The 22,400-nt window shown below is 32.7% G+C and overlaps 1 long non-coding RNA gene and 4 pseudogenes across 4 annotated transcripts in view; 3 read left to right on the forward strand and 2 right to left on the reverse strand.

Moving 5' to 3' along the window:
• Positions 1-584: 584 nt before the first annotated feature.
• Positions 585-2,369, forward strand: LOC125871564 (1-aminocyclopropane-1-carboxylate oxidase homolog; annotated as a pseudogene).
• LOC125871572 (uncharacterized) lies at positions 739-5,809 on the reverse strand. The gene is made up of 2 exons (XR_007447023.1): positions 5,700-5,809; positions 739-826 (listed from the first exon to the last, which is right to left on the reverse strand). It is a non-coding gene; the product is annotated as an uncharacterized LOC125871572 (long non-coding RNA).
• On the forward strand, positions 5,588-7,070 carry LOC125871563 (1-aminocyclopropane-1-carboxylate oxidase homolog; annotated as a pseudogene). Its single transcript, XR_007447021.1, has 3 exons — positions 5,588-6,105; positions 6,333-6,654; positions 6,732-7,070. The product of XR_007447021.1 is annotated as a 1-aminocyclopropane-1-carboxylate oxidase homolog (transcript).
• A 2,176-nt stretch (positions 7,071-9,246) lies between these two features.
• Positions 9,247-10,701, forward strand: LOC125871565 (1-aminocyclopropane-1-carboxylate oxidase homolog; annotated as a pseudogene). Its single transcript, XR_007447022.1, has 3 exons — positions 9,247-9,824; positions 10,052-10,372; positions 10,450-10,701. The product of XR_007447022.1 is annotated as a 1-aminocyclopropane-1-carboxylate oxidase homolog (transcript).
• A 7,290-nt stretch (positions 10,702-17,991) lies between these two features.
• Positions 17,992-22,400, reverse strand: part of LOC125871561 (beta-D-glucosyl crocetin beta-1,6-glucosyltransferase-like) — a 24,347-nt pseudogene continuing 19,938 nt past the window's right edge. Inside the window, exon 2 of the transcript XR_007447020.1 lies at positions 17,992-19,113. The product of XR_007447020.1 is annotated as a beta-D-glucosyl crocetin beta-1,6-glucosyltransferase-like (transcript). The remainder of the gene's footprint in view (positions 19,114-22,400) is intronic.

A 22,400-nucleotide genomic window follows, 5' to 3' on the forward strand; every position in this document is an offset into this window, starting at 1 on the left:
AAAAAAGGAAACAATTAATTTCTTAGCCAAATTAGACATTTTCCACAAAACTTGTGCATTGAGAGAATGAGAAGATTTTGTAAATGATATTTCTTCTTTCTATCGTTCAAGATTTTTCAATTTCAAATTAGATTTTATTATATACACTCTTTGATGTGGTGAGTTACATTCTTGATATAAGATTGCCATTTTAGATTATGACCAAATTCAAGGAAAAAATAAAGGTTTAATTGATAGAAAAGTTCAAAGCCTAATTTTTTGTTATGTTGTATTGCTTGGAAATTTGTTGGGGTTTTAATTTTATTTTTTCTGATGAATTTTTTTTACTTGATTTATTTAGCCTAATTTTTTGTACTTACCTAAAAGGGGTTTGTAGCTAAAGTACTATTGATTAATCTGTGTTGTTATGTTGTTGTGTTCTGAGCATTTTTCTGAATTTTATGTTATGCATCACACAATTTTAAAAAATTATTTTCTTGTGTATGATTTAAAAAAAAAATTGAACAAAATAGGAAATACACATGCAAAGCACGTGTTCGAGATATTCAAATAACCACCGCATAATTTAGGTGTGTAACTGACAATTTTATGCTCTTATTCTTTTATTTTATTTGATAAGGGGAGTGTCACTATAAAAACAGAGTTGAAGGAAGGAAGAAAAATAAGAAGAGTTGTTCCCCCCTCTCTTTTTACCCATTTTTGTTTACATTTTGCTTTTCACAAATAATGGCAGTCTCTAGTCATGACAGAATGAGTGAATTAAAAGCGTTTGATGATACTAAGGCTGGTGTCAAAGGTCTTGTTGATTATGGAATCACTAAAGTACCTCAAATATTCATTCTACCCCAAAAAACAGGGCGGAAATATGTGAAACACACTTCGTTTTTCCAGTGATAGACCTTCAAGGCATCGACGAGGATCCAATCAAGCATAAGGAGATTGTGGACAAAGTTCGAGATGCATCGGAGACATGGGGTTTCTTCCAAGTGGTTAATCATGGCATTCCAACATCCATCCTGGACAAAACATTGCAAGGAACACGACAGTTTTTCGAGCAAGATAATGAGGTTAAGAAACAGTATTACACTCGAGAGAAGGGGAAAAAGGTGATTTATATGAGCAAATTTGATTTGTATAGACCTTGTGTTCCAGCTGCAAGTTGGAGAGACTCACTTTTCTGTTTCATAGCTCCTAATCCTCCTACTCCACAAGAATTTCCAACAGTATGTGGGTGGGTAAATATTCATTTCTTAATTCATAATAGTAACTCGTAATTTTAACACCAATTAAGCCTACTCTGTTTTGTCCTTATGAATTTGTGCAGGGAAATACTAATGGATTTCTCTAAGGATGTGACGAAATTGGGCTGCTCCTTGCTTGAATTATTATCTGAAGGTCTCGATCTTGATCGTTGTCATCTCAATGATATGGATTGTGCTAAAGGGCTTAGTGTTTTGAGCAATTACTATCCATCATGCCCTCAGCCCGAACTCACCATGGGCACCATACAACATTCCGATGGTGATTTTTTCACAGTTCTTCTACAAGATGAAATCGGAGGACTCCAAGTTCTTCATCAGAATCAATGGGTTAGTGTTCCTCCTATACCTGGTGCTCTCATCGTTAACATTGGAGATTTTCTTCAGGTTAATACTCTTTTTTTCTAATCATATCTGATAGTAAACAAAATTAATCGTTGAAGCCATTTGAAAATGGCATAATACATAAACAAATTCTCAAATTTGGTCTAAGATGGCAAGTAAGCACTCCAACTTTGAGAGTACATATCTTTTGGACTATGTCTCGTGGGACACCATGACACATAAGATGATAATTTTGTAAGTATTGGAGTGTTTACTTACGAGCTAAGGTGAAGATGAAAATTCATATATATTTTTAGACACATTTGTGTAATTGGGTACTGAAACCGGAGGAGTGGTATTGTTTTGCAGGTCATGTCAAATGACAAGTACCTAAGTGTTGAACACAGAGTAATTGCAAATAAAGATGTGTCAAGAATGTCAGTTGCCTGCTTCTTTGGTGATAATGAGCACTCTTCCAAGCTTTATGGACCGATTACTGAATTATTATCAGAAGATAATCCTCCAAAATATCACGCAACCACAGTGAAAGACTACAGGAGTTACATCCATAATAAAGGTTTAGATGGAACTTCTGCATTGTTGCGTTACAAGATATAATAATGTATCTATTATTACTATTCCTTTTCGTTCTAGCTATTTGTCGTGTTTATTTCATACTTCTGCAGATTGTACTTTTGAATTCGAATTGTTGTTTTTTGTATTAGTGAGACAATTTTTAACCAAAGGAAACATCTAATAAATAAGGATAACTAAATAAACTATATCTTACGTTTATTGTTTTTCTTAATGAGTGTGTGAAATGAGCTTAAAACAGCACTTATTTTGAGATAAAGAAAGTATGTTTTATGATGCAATATGATATATCTATACTTTCCTTCTCATGTATGTAACTATGTGTTAATTGGTGTGTTTGACAATCTACTTGATTATTAAAAAAAAAAAATAACGTGATAGGGAATCTGGATTTAAGTTGTTCTTAAGAGTTAGAGGTCTTCATTCGAGTCCTTTGGGAATGAAAAAAAAATCGTTTTCCCCAGAAATGGACCTTATAGTTAAAACATAAATTTATATTTGATCATACTCTAATACAGATATCAAACACTAAGCGAAAAATCAAACAAAAAAAAGTCCAAAAATTGAAGTGAACGGATGTACATATGTTAAAGTAGCTTTCATTTAAAATTTCCACAACAAGAACTTGGAAATGTTAATCTTTGTAGTTGGAATAGCTAGTGAATTTGTTATGGTTTATGAGATCAAAACTTACGATAGAAGTTATTTGAAACTAGAACGTATAGATTACGTATAGAAATTAAAGATTTCAGAAGTGGATGTGAAAACATAAAACATAAATTTGACTAAAAGTCTATGAATTAAGCCTGTTTTGTAACGGTGATGACATAAAAGAACCAAATTTTTAACAGATGATATAGATTATAAGTCATTTCTAATAGTTTAATGATACATTTGAGTCTTTTATATTTCATGTTTTTTTAGAAAATTTACCTTCAAACAACTAAATATTATTTACAAAAACTACAATCAAACACAACTGCATATATGTTGAAAAGCAAAATATATTTTAATAACTAAAGAGTCCTAACATATATGGTAATAGGAGAATTAATAATTAAGAAATCCTAAAAATATGGTAACAAGAAAATGTATGGTGAGAGATAGTAGGAGAACTAATAATTAAGAAGCCTTACATATATGGTAAGAGGTCTTAGAAAATTAATTATTAAGGAATTCTAAAATGTATGGTGAGAGATATTAGGAGAATTTATATGGTAAGATATAATAGGAAATTTTTTAATTAAAAGTCCTAAAATATATGGCAAGAGATATTAGAAAAATTAATTATTAAGAAATCTAAAATATATAGTAAGTGGAAAATGTATGATGAGAGATATTAGGAGAATTAATAATTAAGAAAACCTATAAAATATATGGTAAGAGATATATTAGGAAAATTAATAATTAAAAGTCCTAAAATATATGTTAAAGAGAAAATTATATTTTAAAATTTAAGGAATCCTAAATATGGTTAAAAGAAAATGTATTGTGAAAGATATTAAGAGAATTAATAATAAAAAAGTCCTAAAATATATGGTAACAGCAAATTAGATGGTAAGACATATTAGGAAAATTAATAATTAAGAGTCCTAAAATATTTGTTAAGAGAAAAATATATTTTAAAAATTAAGGAGTCCTAAAATATATGGTAAGAGATATTAGAAAAATTAATTATTAAGAAATCCTAAAATATATGGTAAAAGAAAAATGTATGGGGAGAAAAATCAGGAAAATTAATAATTAAGAGTCCTAAAATATATGTTAAGAACAAAATATATTTAAAAAATTAATTAGTGTTATAATATATGGCAAGAGAAAAAAAAATATATGATAAGAGTTGTAAGGTTTTATCCCATCAACATAATTATAAATAGTTCTGAATTACTTCAAATGTGAAGTTTCATATTGACTGCTTGATGCAATAGAAGAGGTAATTTCATTTTCTCTCAATTTTTGATCACTTAAATTTTTTCTTTGTATACCTAAAAAATTATTTTCTTTGTGTAATTAAAAAAAATTCCTAAATTATAAAAGGCAATCACTTCTATAGAAAATGTTACTATTTCATGATTTAGTGGTACATCTATTGTGTTGTTAACCTCTTGGTAGATAACTTTCAGTTTTATTCCATAATCTTTCATGTTATTATTAATTTGTTACAAGTATTTGCGTTATATTATTGTTCTTATATATAATGTAATTCGTTTTCATTTATCTTATGTTTTTTTTTTTGTTGTTATGGCTAAATGTCCATTACAACAATATGAAGAATTCAAAAAATGACTAGTATATATTATGTTTGGAATAATTTGAATCTCTCCATCCTTAATCAAACGTCTCACTATCGAGATTTTGAAAAGAGAACAAAAATTTAACCGCGTCTCTCTAAGATTTCAAAAGTGAATGTGAAACGTTAGCTACTTTGTCTCTTTCTTGTTCACGTTTCTTTTATTTTCTAGGGAAAAGGGTCAAAAATGCCCTTAAACTATGTGAAAGGAACAAAAATGCCCTTCGTTTATAGTTTGGCTCAAAAATGCCCTTAGCGTTAATACTTTGGTTCAAAAATGCCCTTAAACTATGTGAAAGGAACAAAAATGTCATCCCTTTATAGTTTGGCTCAAAAATGCCCTTACCGCCAATACTTTGGTCCAGAAATGCCCCTATAATAACAAAATGGGTCAAAAATGCCCTTTTCCGATAAAATATATATTTTTTCTTTTTAAACACATCTTCGTCCTAATTAAAATATTATTGAAGAACACTATTCTTGTTTTCTTTCTTCTAAAATCACTTTAACAAATAAAAAGGTAGGAAATATTTTTTTTCTTCTTAATCTCATTTTATCAATTAAAATAGAATAACGCCATGTACCCTTTGGACATATAATATATGTCATATATAAGATTATAGTATATCCATCATTAATTTATATTTATATAATGATAAAAAATAAGAAATATTTTCATTTTTTATTTTTTTCTAAATTGAAGTAGGATAAACATTTGCTAATTTTTTTTTAAAAAAAACATTATTAGAAAAGAATGTGTTAAAAAAAATATTTATTTGAAAAATGAGCATTTTTTACCCATTAAATAACAATAAGGGCAATTTTGGACCAAAATATTAACGGTAAGGGCATTTTTGGACCAAACTACAAACGGGTGGCATTTTTGTTCCTTTCATATAGTTTAAGGGCATTTTTGAATCAAAGTATTAACGCTAAGGGCATTTTTGAGCCAAACTATAAACAGATGGCATTTTTGTTCCTTTCACATAGTTTAAGGGCATTTTTGACCCTTTTCCCTATTTTCTATAATAATAAATAAATATGTCATACTCATTTTGATAAATCATTCCTATTTTACAAATTATAGTTGTAAAAATTAATCATTCATAGTGCAGAAAAGATGGGAAGCTCTAGAGTTGAGGAAAATTATGACAGAATGAGTGAATTTAAAGCTTTTGATGATACTAAGGCTGGTGTCAAAGGTCTTGTTGATTCTGGAATAACTAAAGTACCACAAATATTCATTCTACCCCCAAAAAACAGGGCGAAAACATGTGAAACACACTTTGTTTTTCCAGTGATAGATCTTCAAGGCATCGATGAGGATCCGATTAAGCATAAGGAGATTGTGGACAAAGTTCGAGATGCATCAGAGAAATGGGGTTTTTTCCAAGTGGTTAATCATGGAATTCCAATATCTGTCTTGGAAAAAACGTTGCAAGGAACACGATAGTTTTTCGAGCAAGATACTGAGGTTAAGAAACAGTACTACACTCGAGATACTGGGGAAAAGGTGATTTATACTAGCAATCTTGATTTGTATAAACCTTCTGTTCCAGCTGCAAGTTGGAGAGACACAATTTTCTGTTTTGTGGCTCCGAATCCTCCCAGTCCACAAGAATTTCCAACTCCATGCGGGTAAATATTTTCATTTCTTAATCCGAATAAAATTAAACTAATTGTGTCATGTGATTTATTTATGCTTAATGAGAATTTTGGAGTATACTGTTAGGAAGGAGATTCTTAGTAGCTCAGTTGGTTGACTATGTAAAGACAGAGACAGGTCCATGAGAGCCAATTAAGCATGCTCTGTTATTACTCTGTTTTGCTCTGTTATTATAAAAGTATGTCCTGTTTCAATGCAGGGAAGTACTAATGGACTACTCCAAGGATGTGACGAAATTGGGATTCACGTTGCTTGAATTATTGTCTGAAGGTCTCGGTCTCAATCGCAGTTATCTCAAAGATTATATGGATTGTTGTCATCTTAGTTATTCATGCAATTACTATCCACCATGTCCTCAGCCAGAACTTACCATGGGCACCATTCAACATACCGATATTGGTTTTGTAACGGTCCTTGTACAAGATGATATCGGAGGACTCCAAGTTCTTCACCAGAATCAATGGGTTGATGTTCCTCCTACACCTGGTTCTCTAGTGGTGAATATTGGAGATTTTCTGCAGGTTAGTAGTCGATATTATATACAAAATTAATTGCGGAAGCCATTTGAAAATCGTATACATTTGCTTATTTTTTGCAGCTGTTGTCAAATAACAAGTACATAAGTGTTGAGCACAGAGCAATTTCAAACAAAGTTGGATCAAGATTGTCAGTTGCAAGCTTCTTCGGTGAAATTCCATGGCAATCTTCCAAACTTTATGGACCGATTACTGAATTGTTATCAGAAGAAAATCCTCCAAAATATCGCTCAACCACAGTGAAAGACCACACTAGTTACCTCCATAATAGAGGCATAGATGGAACTTCTGCATTGTCGCGATACAAGATCTAATCATAATAATAATAATAATAATAATATATCTCTATTATTACTATGTCCTTTTGTGCTAGCTATTTGTTGTGTTTATTATATACTTTCGAATTTGAAGTGTCGTTTTTGTATTAGTGAGACAATTTTTAACCAAAGGAGACTCCTATGGTAGCTATTCAAAAAAATCGAAATATATGTTGCTTTAGCAACAACCAAAAAATTGTTCCAGTATGTAACTATATCTAACGTTTTTTGTTTTTCTTAATGGGTGTGAAATGAGCTTAAAACGACACTTATGTTGAGACGAAGTAAGTATATTTTACGATGCTCCATAAAGCTTGGAAGATTGTGATAGACTTTCACCAAAGAGATAACTACGATCGAGATAAACAAGACATATTTGTAAAAAAAAAAAACAGAGTAATAACAGAGTATGCTTAATTTGCTGTCATGGACCCGATCTTTTCAATATCATATAAGATCTGTTTGGGAAGCCATCTGGTAATTGGAATTGGTTAATTACGGATAGTAATTACCAGTCTAATAATTACAGTGACCTGTTTGTTTGCCTCAATGTAATTACAAGTGTAATTACGCATGTCTTGTTTGGATGTCATTGTGTAATTACGCATATTGTTGCACAATTGCAATCATAAAATTATATTAAATTTTAAAAATAAAAATTTAATATTTAAAATTTATACTACAGAAATAAGAAACTTTATAAATGATATTAAATAAAATATTTAAGATATATATTATTTTTTGAAAATATATTAATTAATAAACACATGTTCTTAACTAATATTATGAAAAAATACTTGATTTATATTTTTTTTTCAAATTAATATATTTCAATTGAATTGATCATAAAAACTAAAAGTATGAAATTTCTACGAACATTGTGAAACACATGTTTGATAAAAAGATTAATATATAAATGAAATGTCATAAATTATTAAAATGTTTGACAAAAAGATAATTTATCAAGTCTAATTAAAAAATGACTTGCAATGTGAATTCAATAGTACTAAAACAAATGAAACTGAAAATATAACATAAGTTATAAATTCAAAACAAAAAGTTTAACATAATACTCTTATCATAAATTTCAACATCGCATACATAAATATGATTTTTTTAATTTCTTTTTTCAAAAAAGAAAACGTAAGTCTATAACCCTACTTAACAATAAATTCAATTTTAATTTAAAAATTAGAATACTAATAAAATTGTGCTAATGAGAAAATAAGCATGGCATAAAGAAATAGATAATTAATACGAAAAAATTGCATAGAATCACGTAAAGTAAGGTTGAGAATGAGAAGAAAATAAAATATAATAATATAAAATAAAAAATAAACTTTTAGAAATTTTTAGAAAAATAAAAAAAGAACTTAAAATAATAGAAATTAAAAACTTAAAAAACAAAAAAATAGAATTGGAAATAAAAAGAAGAGATTAAAAAGTAATCAATTGGTAATTACATGGAATTACACCATGTAATTACCAGCAATTCACAGCCTCTTCCCGTGAATTGGAGAGTGTAATTACCCCCTGCCAATTGCACCAATTACATGCTGACCAAGTAATTACATGTCCAACCAAACAAGTTAGACAACAAATTACACCAAATCCAATTACCAAAGTGGCTTTCCAAACAGGCCCATAGTAAACCAACTGAGCTACTAAGACTTCTCCGAACAAGTCATTTCTGACTGAAATACTCATATAAGTCCTTCAATGTCATTGCGCGATACTTTGGAGGATTATTTTCTGATAGTAACTCCTCAATTGGTCCATAGAGTTTGGAAGATGGCAATGGCCATGAAGAAGCTTGCTATTGATATTCTTGGACCAATTTTGTTTGACAATTGCTCTATGATCTACGCTTTCGTACTTGCCATTTGATATGAGCTGAAAATACAAAGTTCAAGCAAAAATAATATAAGTTGGTTATGGCATGTTAAACAATTGAGTAATGAATAACATAGACAGTCTAGCCTAATATAAGCAGTGGAAACGAATTTGACTATCTAGTTACATATCATATAATATGGGTACTCCAATATATGCTGAAACATACAAGAGGTAATATCATTTTCTCTCAAAATGACTAGTATAGAAGGAATCTCTCCACCCTTGGGAGAGAAGTTTGTTTGAAACTACAACATCATAACAAAACTTAACCACGACTCTCTTAGATTTCAAAAGTGAACTACTTTATCTCTTTCTTATTCACATTTCTTTTATTCTATAATAAATATGGCATCCTCATTTTGAGAAATCATTCAGACTTCACAATTTTTTGCTGTAAAAATTATTCATTCATAGTGCAGAAAAGATGGGAAGCTCTAGAGTTAAGGAAAATTATGACAGAATGAGTGAATTTAAAGCTTTTGATGATACTAAGGCTGGCGTCAAAGGTCTTGTTGATTCTGGAATCACTAAAGTACCTCAAATATTCATTCTACCGCCAAAAAACAGGGCGAAAACATGTGAAACACACTTTGTTTTTCCAGTGATAGATCTTCAAGGCATCGATGAGGATCCGATTAAGCATAAGGAGACTGTGGACAAAGTTCGAGATGCATCAGAAAAATGGGGTTTTTTCCAAGTGATTAATCATGGAATTCCAAAATCCGTCCTGGACAAAACGTTGCAAGGAACACGACAGTTTTTCGAGCAAGATACTGAGGTTAAGAAACAGTATTACACTCGAGATACTGGGAGAAAAGTGTTTTATACTAGCAATCTTGATTTGCATAAACCTTCTATTCCAGCTGCAAGTTGGAGAGACGCAATTTTCTGTTTCGTGGCACCGAATCCTCCCAGTCCACAAGAATTTCCAACTCCATGCGGGTAAATATTTTCATTTCTTAATCCGAATAAAATTAAACTAATTGTGTCATGTGATTTATTTATGCTTAATGTGAATTTTGGAGTATACTGTTAGGAAGGAGATTCTTAGTAGCTCAGTTGGTTGACTATGTAAAGACAGAGACAGGTCCATGAGAGCCAATTAAGCATGCTCTGTTATTACTATGTTTTGCTCTGTTATTATAAAAGTATGTCTTGTTTCAATGCAGGGAAGTACTAATGGACTACTCCAAGGATGTGACGAAATTGGGATTCACGTTGCTTGAATTATTGTCTGAAGGTTTCGGTCTCAATCGCAATTATCTCAAGATTATATGGATTGTTGTCATCTTAGTTATTCATGCAATTACTATCCACCATATCCTCAGCCAGAACTTACCATGGGCACCATTCAACATACCGATATTGGTTTTGTAACGGTCCTTGTACAAGATGATATCGGAGGACTCCAAGTTCTTCACCAGAATCAATGGGTTGATGTTCCTCCTACACCTGGTTCTCTAGTGGTGAATATTGGAGATTTTCTGCAGGTTAGTAGTCGATATTATATTCAAAATTAATTGCAGAAGCCATTTGAAAATCATATACATTTGCTTATTTTTTGCAGCTGTTGTCAAACGACAAGTACGTAAGTGTTGAGCACAGAGCAATTTCAAACGAAGTTGGATCAAGATTGTCAGTTGCAAGCTTCTTCGGTGAAATTCCATGGCAATCTTCCAAACTTTATGGACCGATTACTGAATTGTTATCATAAGAAAATCCTCCAAAATATCGCTCAACCACAATGAAAGACCACACTAGTTACCTCCATAATAGAGGCATAGATGGAACTTCTGCATTGTCGCGATACAAGATCTAATCATAATAATAATAATGTATCTATTATTACTATGTCCTTTTGTGCTAGCTATTTGTTGTGTTTATTATCTACTTTTGAATTTGAAGTGTCGTTTTTGTATTAGTGAGACAATTTTTAACCAAAGGAAATTCCTATGGTAGCTATTTGAAAATCAAAATATATGTTGCTTTAGCAACAACCAAAAAAATTGTCTCAGTATGTAACTATACCTTACGTTTATTGTTTTTCTTAATGTGTGTGAAATCATAAGCTCAAAGCGACACTTATTTTGAGACGAAGAAAGTATATTTTACAATGCTCTATACTCTCCTTCTCCGGTATGTAACTATGTGTTAATTGGTGTTTTTTGACAATCTACGTTCACCAAAGAGATAACTACGATCGAGACAAACAAGACATATTTGTAAAAAAACCGAGTAACAACAGAGTAGGGGTGGGCATATATATACCGAAAAACTGAACCGAACTATTTCAGTTCTTCGATGTTGGTTCTTTGGTGTTTCGGTTCGGTGTCGGTTATTTTTTTCGGTTCGAAGTTCGGTGTAAGGGTCCCGAAACTACGGTGCACCGAAGAACTGAAGTTTTATTAAATAAATTTAAAAATATTTAAATTATATTTTTTAATAATGCTTATATATTTTGACTCAAAATATTTACCTGGCCCATTTCAATTTTTAACTTTACCTGGCCCATTTCAATTTTTAAATTTTGGAGCCTAAACAAAACAGTGAAGGGCACACTTTATCATTTACAGTTCAAACAACCTAAACAAAACTATTTTGATGTTATTACTTTTTATTGTTAGACTGTTTGTTGTTACTTTGAAGTTTGAAATGTGAAGTGAACAACAATTGTTAATTTATCATATTCCCTCTTTATTTTTATTCACACCGAAAAATCGATTTAAAAACACCGAACTGAACCAATCTAGTTTGGTTTGAAATATGGTGCACACTTTTCTAAAACCGAATACCAAAGAACCGAATCAAAATTTGATTAAACCAAACGCCCACCCCTATAACAGAGTATGCTTAATTTGCTCTCATGGACCGGATCTTTTCAATTTCAGATAGTCAACCAACTGAGCACACTTTCCTTCTCTTTTAAATGTGAAAACATTTGCTCTTGGGAATACTTAGTTCCCATAAATCATTTTAAGGAAAATGAACTCGACTCTACTCTTTCTCAACTCAAGTGCTCAAGTCTTAAAAACAAGTTTAGAAAAAGTTGTAAAAGACTTCTCAAAATAGGGTTCATGCCGAATGATGGACATGAACGACTCAATTCAAGGTTTTCCATAATCATATAAAGAACTCGATACTAGGAACTCAACAACTCAGAACTCAAGAACTTCAATGAGACTACTCATTTCAAGAATGCTCAACTCATAAAGTTCATGCGAAATTATAGGCATGAACAACTCAACTCACGGACTTAATGATACTCCTCATCTCAAGATTTCTCGACTCATATGGTTCATGCGGAATTATGGGCATGAACTACTCAACTTAAAGACTTCATGGATAACATGTAATAGTTCCATGATTAGGAATATAATCTCAAAAGGGTTAGGAACTCAATACTCAAGACTTAGAACTTGAATAAACTACTATTCTCAAAGGTACTCAATTTACGAAGTTCATGCGGAATTTATGGGCATGAACGACTCGACTCGAGGGTCTACATAACAATATGAAACTCATGTATCAGACTCTTCTCATTCTTATACTTACTTCCTCAAAACTTAGCTCAAATCGATAGTTGATCTCAAAGGGTTCACAATTGAACTCAAAGACTTTCTTGAACTCTACTCTTAACTCTCTCTTGAATGTGAATTATGAATTCAAGAGTTATGGTTCATGATATGAAGGGTCTAGGTAATAGTGTAGACTCATGAATACATTCTCCTCACTCTCATACTCACTTACTTGAGTCTTGAAACAAGTTATTAGAAATTGTAGAACACTCCTCAAAACGACTCAAAGGGACTTTCTCAAAATATTCGAAAGAATTCTCAAGACTTGACTCTTAACTCTATCTTGAATTTGAATTATGACTTCAAGGTTATGATTCATGTTATGAACGATTTCTAGGTGTTTAGAAGTAGTTTAGAAGCAAAAGGGAGTAAAGGTACACTTTAAAAGAACTCAAACGGAGGAACCGATTGCAAAATGGAAGGGACAGGTGACCCTGGCGCACTGAGTGGCGCGGGGAGCCAGCCCCTAAACTACAAAACATAATTTGGGGCGCACTGGCTGGCGCGACGCGCCAGGCCCCAACCTAGAAAATCCGACAAATTTCTTTGCTAATTTTCCCACCCTAACTCGCCTAGAATCGAACGATTTCTTCCCCAATCACTTGGATTCGATTACTTAGAATAAGTACACTCTAATCTACTTAATACAACCCTCAAAACACTCACTTTCATCTCAAGAAATCATCAAAACCCCAGCACAATAAGATTTAGGATGAACTTCAAGAACACTTCTCAAGAACTCTAATCTTTCAACTTCAAGAATGAAATTTCGCTGAAAATAACATGATTGGAGTGTCGGTGAACAAACCAAACACTATGAAAGGTTACATACCTCTTATGGATTAAACCCATGGTGAAAATCCATAACAAAACTCAAGAACCTCAACGAACGCCTTGATCCTTTCCTCTTTTCTCTTTTTTTCTCTTCTTGAACTCTCAACTAAAACCCTAGACGTATATTAGGATTATAAAATTGAACCTAATAGTATTAGAACCTTAAAACCTTACTAAAAACAAATTAAATCTGATTTGGTAAAGAAAAGACCAAAATACCCCTTACTATTTTCGGGTAACTTTCTTTAACTGGACAGCCTGACTTCAAAAGGGCATATCTCACTCATCCGACCTTGAAACTTAACAAACTCGGTGACGTTGGAAAGATAATTCAAAGACCTTTCATTTTACATCTTATGGAACGCCTAAATCATCATGTACTGAGAGTTATGGTCATTTGAAGTTAACCTAAAACATAGAAGAGCTTAGGAATGACTTCAATGAATTCTCTCTAGATCTTCTTGGAACTCAAGGTGATAAATCTAGTGACCTTAACACTTAGGAAAAATTTAAATTCCTTAGTAAAAACTTACTCACTACAAATGATGATTCGAGTCTTAGCTCAAAAAATTTCCAGGGTGTTACACATACCCTTCCTAAGGATAACTTGCACTAGTATCATGGTATACTTGCATAGTAGCATGACTTGGTTAGGCCAAATCATTTAATGGTAGTTAGGATGGAGCAATAGTGCTCTTCCTTGAATAGTTTGGACTTGCCTGATACTATGTTTTCCATGGTAGCTTGGTCTAGCCTAATAGGGTGTTATTCCTTGGTTGCCTAGAAATGATGAATAGTAATCATTTATGTATGATGGCCTAAAGTGGTACTTAGTATGGGTGGTATTATGGGGTCTTATCCATGCATTGCACAAGTATGACTTGAAGTTATTTATGGAGTGTTTCTCTTATAAGTTGTATGCTTAGCTTGGATTAGTAAAGTAGTACTCTTCCATGGATAATGATTTAGCTTGGATTGGTAAGATAATATGACTTCCATGAATAGTAGAAATACCTAAGGATTGACTAGTCATCAATCAAAGTAGCATAGTTATGATGAAACAATGTTACTTCAAGGAAGTATCGTAAGTATGTTTTAAGATGAGATTTACTTGTTGTGATGATAGATTAGCTTGGATTGTTGCTATAGTTGCCTTCCTTGATATGTTTGACTAAAAGTGAAGGTTCTCTTGTCTATGAGAATTAAGCTAAGGATGAGATCCAAAGATGGTAAGTAAGATTATGATGGCCTAAAAGTGATACTTAGTATGGGTGAGATTATAGGGTCTTATCCATGCATTGCACAAGTATGACTTGAGGTTACTTGAGAAATAGTTCTCTTATGTTATGAAGATCTAAGTAATGGCAAAGCTTATGAATATAATGTATCTCTTATATTTATAGATTATGCCTTATGTTGACTAATGCTTATATTATGTCTATATTGGAGATTATGTTTATGATCATGTTGTTATGCTCTTATGATGTTATGCTAGCTATCATATTTAGTACAATTTGTACTAACCATACTCTTGCCTACATTCTTATCAAATGTAGGGTCTGGTGATTTTGAGTTCCATCCATGTGGCTAGGTTTCTAGTAGAACAAGGAGTTGAAGACTTGGTGAGTCCTCATAGCATCGAGTATGTGATCACATTTCCTTTATGTCTTTCTTTTATGTTTTAGAATTTTGTATGGGTTGCGTCCCAAATCTATTTAAGTTGTTTTAGATGGTTTGAGATAAAGTGTTATAGACTTCCACTTTCTTTTATAAAAGACTTCAATTGTATGGGAAAATGTTTTTAATTTTCACATTTTTCTATTATATTATGTTATGATATGCTACGTGGCTTACATTGACTCCTTCGGGGTTCTATGTGCCATATTACATCTAGGGTGTACCCCTTGGCCGTGACAAACTTGGTAATCACAACACGAGGTTTAGAATGGTTTTAAGATGTCTCAAACTATGTCTAGTAGAGTCTTGTTCATAAGTGTTAAGCGCGCCACATTTATGAATGGGAAGCTATTATATGATTAGGAAATCTTACTTATTTACTCTCTAACCCGTGCCATAAAGTTTAACTCTATTAGGTCTTTCTCCTAACCCATGCCTTATGGTTTTCAAGATATGACTACTACAAGGGCTAATGCTAGGAGGAACGAGGAAGGCAATGATGAGCAAGAAGTTTATATCCAAGCTCCTCCTCAAGCTCCAATTGATCATTCGGCTATGTCGAATGCGGAGATTAGGTCGGCCTTTCAAATGTTGGCTCAAGCCATGACGGCACAGGTGAATAGGAAGGTGGTAGCTTCGGTGAACCCAATAGTGGGAATGGTTGCTTCAAGAGTGAGGGATTTTATAAGGATGAACCCTCTGAAGTTTTATGGCTCCAAAGTGGAATAGGATCCTAAAGGGTTTATATATTAGGTTTATAGGGTATTTGCTATCATGTGGGTGACTTCGGTAGAAAAAGCGGAGCTAGCCGCTTACCAATTGAAGGATGTTGCTCAAATATGGTATGAACAATGGAAAGATGGGAGACCGGTAGAAGCGGGTCCAATAGAGTGGGAAGTGTTCAAACTAGCATTTCTTGATAGGTTCTTTCCTCGAGAGTTGAGGGAAGCTAAGGTGGAAGAGTTAATTAACCTTAGTCAAGGTAGCATGAGTATTAAAGAGTATGCCCTAAAGTTCACTCAATTGTCCAAGTATGCTCCAACTATGGTGACAGATTTGAGGGATAGGATGAGTAGGTTTTTTATGGGCGTGTTATGTATGGTAGCAAAAGAATTTCGTACGGCAATGCTCCATCATGATGTGGATATCTCACGTCTTATGGTGTACGCCCAACAAATTGAGAAGTCAAAACTCAAGAAAAAGAATAGGGAGGTGAAAAGAGTTAGGACCGGTAATGAGAACTTCTCCAATGCTAGATCCGATGGACAAGGAATACATAAGTTTAAACAAAGGTATTCCGGTCAAGATTCTCCTAATACCCATAGGTTTAACCAAGAGAAGGGTGGTGGGTTTCCATTACCTAAGCCTACTTGCACCAAGTGTGGAAGGAATCACCATGGTAGGTGTCTAGCCGGCATGGATGGTTGTTATGGTTGTGGAAAAAGTGGGCACAAAATGAGAGATTGCCAGGTGCTTAAGGCTAAGGGAAGAGAGGATAAAAAAGTTGCTTCTAGTGGTTCGAATGGGAATGCTCCAAAGAAGAATAGGTTTTATGCTCTCCAAGCTAGAGGTGAACAAAAGTGTCCTCCGAATGTTGATACCGGTATGTGCCTTATGCTTTACTAGATTCCGATATTGTTTAATCTTTTGTGACTTTATATGTTAGACTTTGATGTTGTCTTGAGTATGAGTGGGCTACATTATTGTTATATGTTGTTGATAGTAGAACCCTACTTGGCCATTTTGAGCTTTGGATATGTTGGTGAAGACTTGAGGAATAGGGTGTTTAGATAATGCCTAGATATGATAATTGAGTAGATTCCTATGAAAGGTAGTTGTATAGTTCACCATGGTTTGGAGTCATATTGGGTGATGAATGTGAAAGCTTAGTGATAACTTAATCCGACCTTAGTTGAATTGAAATAAATGATGCTTAGAAAGTCCGTTTAGGCTTGCTCTCAAGGGAGAGATGATGTGCTTAGTTAGGTGTTTCTATGATCATCTTATGTGATGCATGTTCATAAAAACTAGTGTTTTGAAAGAAAATGAGTTTACATGATTTATTTTCTCATGTTGTAGTGCATTGAGTATAAGTTGCCTATAGACTTCATGAGGTGAGTTGATGAGCATGCCTTAGTTCGGAGTTGAGAGATTCCTCCAAGAATAGATGCTTTTGAAATTGCATATGAGCTCCATGAGAGTGTGTTGAGCACATTTTAATTCGGAGATGGTAGTTCCTCCTTGAACATGAGTAGATGTTGAATTTCATGCATTTTTGGGTTGTTAGATGTAGTTCTTTCTTCCTTGTATTGCACTGAGTATGTTTAGCTTGGAGTTGATGTTTTCCTCATTGGTTGTGTGCATTTAGATGTGTTGCATGCATGATGGGTTGCTAGTCTAGAGTCATGACCTTAAGAAGTGCCTAGAACGTCATTCGAGGACGAATGTTCCCAAGGGGGAGATATTGTAACACCCCGGAAACTAGTAGGCTATACAAAAGCTTAACGTGACGATTAGAGTCGTGAATAACTCCCTATACTTAAAATGAAGGGTATCGAGTTAGAACGTCAAAGTACAACCCCTCAAGGACCAACCAAGGGCCCTTGAGAAGGACCTTAGTAAAACTGCCCAAAACAGTAACCTACGTGGGGACCTACGCCCCGTTGGTCCACCCACACCCCATGGGCAAGGGTTCGTGGGCCAAGGGCTCAAAAACCAAGCTCCAGTAAACCCACCCACGGTTCACCAGCACGCCACGTGGGTCCATCCAATGACCGTGATCGTGGGGTAGTGTGTGGTCACCTATAGGCAGTTTCAAGGGATTAGTTAGGGGCACTTTGGGGTTTTCAAGTTTTAAGTAGGATTAAGTGGTGCGTTTTAACCTTACTTAGACCAACTCTATAAGACAATATGGTCTTGAGAAAACTATCTCTAGATTACATCATCCAATACAATTTGTATATTAAATTCTCTTATTTCAATCTTTATTAATATCTAAATACTTACGGTGTCCAAATTCAATCCAATTCATCATTATCATTCTCTTATAAATCAACATAATAGCTTCAACAACTTTTTAATCCCTTCATCAGTAGCTGTCTCCCCTTTCAATTTTATCTTCTCACTCAATTGCATTGCCTTCAAATTTACTTGTTTCCTAGTCTTCTCCTCTACGACCTTCCTTATTCCTTTTGCCACCTCTTCTTTCATTATTTTCCCATTTTCACCTCTCAAAATCTCCACCCCTATTCCAAGTTCCTCCACTAATCTTGAATTCAATGGTTGATCATGATTAATAGGCATGGCTATTATTGGTATGCCAAAACTCATGCTTTCTAAAATCGAGTTCCATCCTGAGTTATAAAACCTCCAATGCTTGAATGGTTCAAAATTAGACTTTGTGGTGCCCATCGTTCAATAACCATCCCTTTTCCCTTTGTACTTTCAAGAAAACCTTGTGGAACCCTTTCTTCCATTGTTGTGTTCACCCCTTTTGGAAATTTGATAGTCCAAATAAAATTAACTTTGCTTAGCTCAAGCCCTTTGGCTATTGCTTCGATTTCTTGCTTTGACAAGAAGCTTTCACTTCCAAATGATACATAAACACATGATAATTTATCCTTCTTATCTAGCCATGATTGAATTGTCCCCCAATCCTCCTCCTCACCTATGGTCGCCTCGCAAATTAATGGTCCAATTGGTATCAACTCCTTCTTTCCTATGGTAGAAACATAATCTATATACTTTCCCTCAATCTCCCTACAAGTGTTCAACAAAATAATGTTATGAGATTGTTCAAAAGATTTAAGGATCATGTATGCAAAAGCTTTCTCATCACGTGGTTTTATCGGTTGTATGACTAATTTCTTGATCTCATAGTCATGAAGGTATATGGAAGAAAAAGGAAATGATGTAAGGTTTGAAGTCCCATGAAGAAATTGGTGGTAAAGGTAGGCAAGACCTGAAGTTGAAGAAACATAAAACATAATAGCATGAATATTACATGATGAAGCCATAGTTGCTACCCATGGTTGGAACCCATCATATATAATCAGGTTAGGTTTTAGGGTTTCAATTATGCTTGGAAATTTGGAAGAAGCCATTTGGAAGGCTTGAATAAGAGTGGAGTTAAGATGGGGAGGGAGGTCTTTAGTTGTATGGTAGTGAGGAGGTAATTCATGCAAATAAGGCAAGTGAAATTCAACAAGTTGTATGGAGAGATTATAATTAGTTGAGTTTTTATCTAGGGTTTCCTTGATAGATTTGAGAATAATTGATGTACAAAGAAAATATATGTGAAAATTCATTTTTGATAATTTCTTGGCTAGTGCCAAAAAGGGATTTACATGGCCAAAACCTAACCATGGAAATATTAGGATACTAGGACTATTTTCCTTAATTCTCTCCATGGATAGAATAATTATGGAAAAATTTATAAAGCATATATCATAGTTTTATAGGTTAGAAAAAGTTTAGCTATATGGAAAATATTTTTAAAAAATTCTATTAATTATACTAGTTATAGTAGGCATGACAAGTGTACTCTTCAAATAAAGTTCAAATTTTCTGTATGTATTGTAGTTGCGTGACGGCTAATGATTTACTATTATATAGAACATAATCATATATATATATATATATATATAAAGGCGGATCTAGGATTTGGAGGTTGTGGGTGCCATAACGTTCAAGTAAGATAAAAGGATCGGTTGCTTTAATTTTAGGTTACAATTCAGGTTATTGATTTTATTTTATTTTATAAACAAATCGATCAAATATGCATGTTAGTAATATTTTCTTTTAGATATTCTGAGATAAGAGATAACTAAACAATTCAATTTTTATTTCCTTATTGGAATTAGATGTCTTATTCACTGTAACTTTGAGAAAAAAAAGATTTTTCACATTAAAATTTGAGCTTGTATAAACCATCTAATAATATTAACATAATATATTCATATTCCATTGACTTTATGTATTGTTGGAGATATATAGTAAGGAAAGAATAAAAATTGTAGTTTCAGCCTAGTCATCTTACTTAGCAAGAACGTCGGTGAAGATCGATAGAATCTTTAAATTAAAAAAAAACTCTAATAATAATATTCATCATTTTTAAAACTTATATTTTTTAAAAACTACTATTTAAATATATTCTTAATAATATTTATTTTACGTTCATAATTCAGTACTCATTAATTGATAAAAAATAAACATGTAACACACATATCAAGAGATTAATAATTAGTGCAAGAGAAAGTAAAAAAAACTAAAAATTAATTATGAAAAGAAGTCAATTTGAATTAATAAAGAATAGAAAATAAATAAGAATGAATGGAGAAAAAAAATTATGCCCTTTACACACTAATGAAAAAGACAAAAAAGAAAAGAAAAGAAAAGAAAAAAAGGAGCAAGCAAAAAATTAGGTGTTGGCAGCGAGATTCGAACCGGCATTGGCTGTGTGCAAGGGCGAATTTAAGTGTAAAAAATGGGTCACCGGAACCCGTGGTCATCCGACAAAACTCGATATATAATTTGTATAATTCTTAAAATATAGTAAATATTCAAATAATGGAACACATGATAAGAAATTAGTGGATGGTTCACTGGTTCGAGTGTTGGTTTTTGATTGTGAGGTTGAGGGTTCGATTTCTAGAGAAGACTTCTTTTTAAAAATTAATTAAAAAGCATCATTGTTTGTTATTTTTTTGAAAAATTTTCATCTTCCTTCTGTAAAGTGTACTTTTTAAATTTCTTAAGATGCAAAATTGCATATATATATATATATATATATATATATATAAATAAATGATTTCTTTTAATAATTCTTTTTCAATCAATAATTCATATAACAAATGCATTGATTTTTTCTTGTAACATAGTACTCGAGATATATCAAACTTCTAATAATTTTTTCCTTGAATATTTTTTTTTCGCAAATCGTGTTTAATAGTTATCTTATGAAAAACCTAAAATCTATTATTGCTAAAATAAATGAGGCCCTCAAATTTGAGAGCCTAAAATGGTTGTCTTTTTCATAAAGGAGTAGCCGGTCCTAAAAATGGTGCACCCGTCTTTTTAAAATTCTGAATTCGCCTCTGGCTGTGTGGCACACCATCTCCTTCGCCAATTGAGTTGTTCCGCATTTCAGTTACTAGGTGGCAAACGTAATATATATTGAATTATTAGACATATATACATATATATACAACGTTTTTTCCAAGATCACTGGGTGCCATTGCACCCCCACCTATCCACGTAGATCCGCCACTATATATATATATATATATATATAAAAAGGACTAACACTGCAGTACTTAATTGTACAATATGTTATGTGAGTTGTACTATTTATATTTTAACCACATTTACCTTTATTTTACCTTATCAATATTTAGGAATGTGTTAGAAGAACCATATTTATAGAAAAGGGATTTAACTATCATCTTTATTTCCCCCAAATTATTTCTTGAATGAGCGTCAATTGTCACATGTCTAATATTGATATCAATGACTTAGGTTCAACTAATTGAGGGCTATAACAATAATTTATGTAGAGTGGAAAATAGGTAATTAATTGAGGGCTATAACAATAATCCATGGTGGCTATTTTCCAAAGAAATTTGGCTACAATTGCAATTCAAAATTAGGCAAAAACAAAAGAGCAAACAAACTAACAATTCAAGTCACCCAAAACCAGCTAATTCATGCGTGCTACAGAGGCAAGCATATGGATTGTGCTTCTTCACATTGTTTGGTTTGAAGCATTAAAAATAGTATGTATTGCATTAAAAACAATTATTTACAAAGATACCCTTCACTTTTATGGTGGAGAAGATGTAAAAGAAAGTTTTGAGGTGCAATTGAGTCTTTTATCATGTTAATGCATGCATTAAAACCATTGCATTGCTAATACTTAGAAATCCACGATATTAGCAATGCACACCTTAATACATAATAGAGTGTATAACTAATGCAAGCATTAGTTATACATAGGTTGAAAAATAGAAACAAACAAGGTACTAGTAATACACAAGGCTAATACATGCATTATTTTTCCTAATAACTCTAGGGGTGGCAATTTCAACCCATATTAATGAAATGAGTCTATTTTATCCATATTTAATGACTTGGATCGCTCATATTTTAATTGGATATATATGGGCTTCAAGCTATTTTAAGAGCTCCTACAAATATGGTCAAAATGGGTAAAATGTGGGTATCCATATAGACCCATAATTGATCACTCACTTCTCCTTCCACTCGAAATTCTAAATTGTGCTAAAAAATAAAAATTCTAATATTAATTTTTAATTTTCAAAAATATTAATTTATTATTCAAAAAAATTAGAGGGTGGGAGGGGCTGAGAGTGGGAAGGGGGGCAGAGGTGAATTATTTTTTTTTTTTGAAAACAAAAAAAAAATAGGGGTCGGT

Source organism: Solanum stenotomum, chromosome 7 (assembly GCF_019186545.1).
Source record: "Solanum stenotomum isolate F172 chromosome 7, ASM1918654v1, whole genome shotgun sequence".
NCBI lineage: Eukaryota > Viridiplantae > Streptophyta > Magnoliopsida > Solanales > Solanaceae > Solanum > Solanum stenotomum.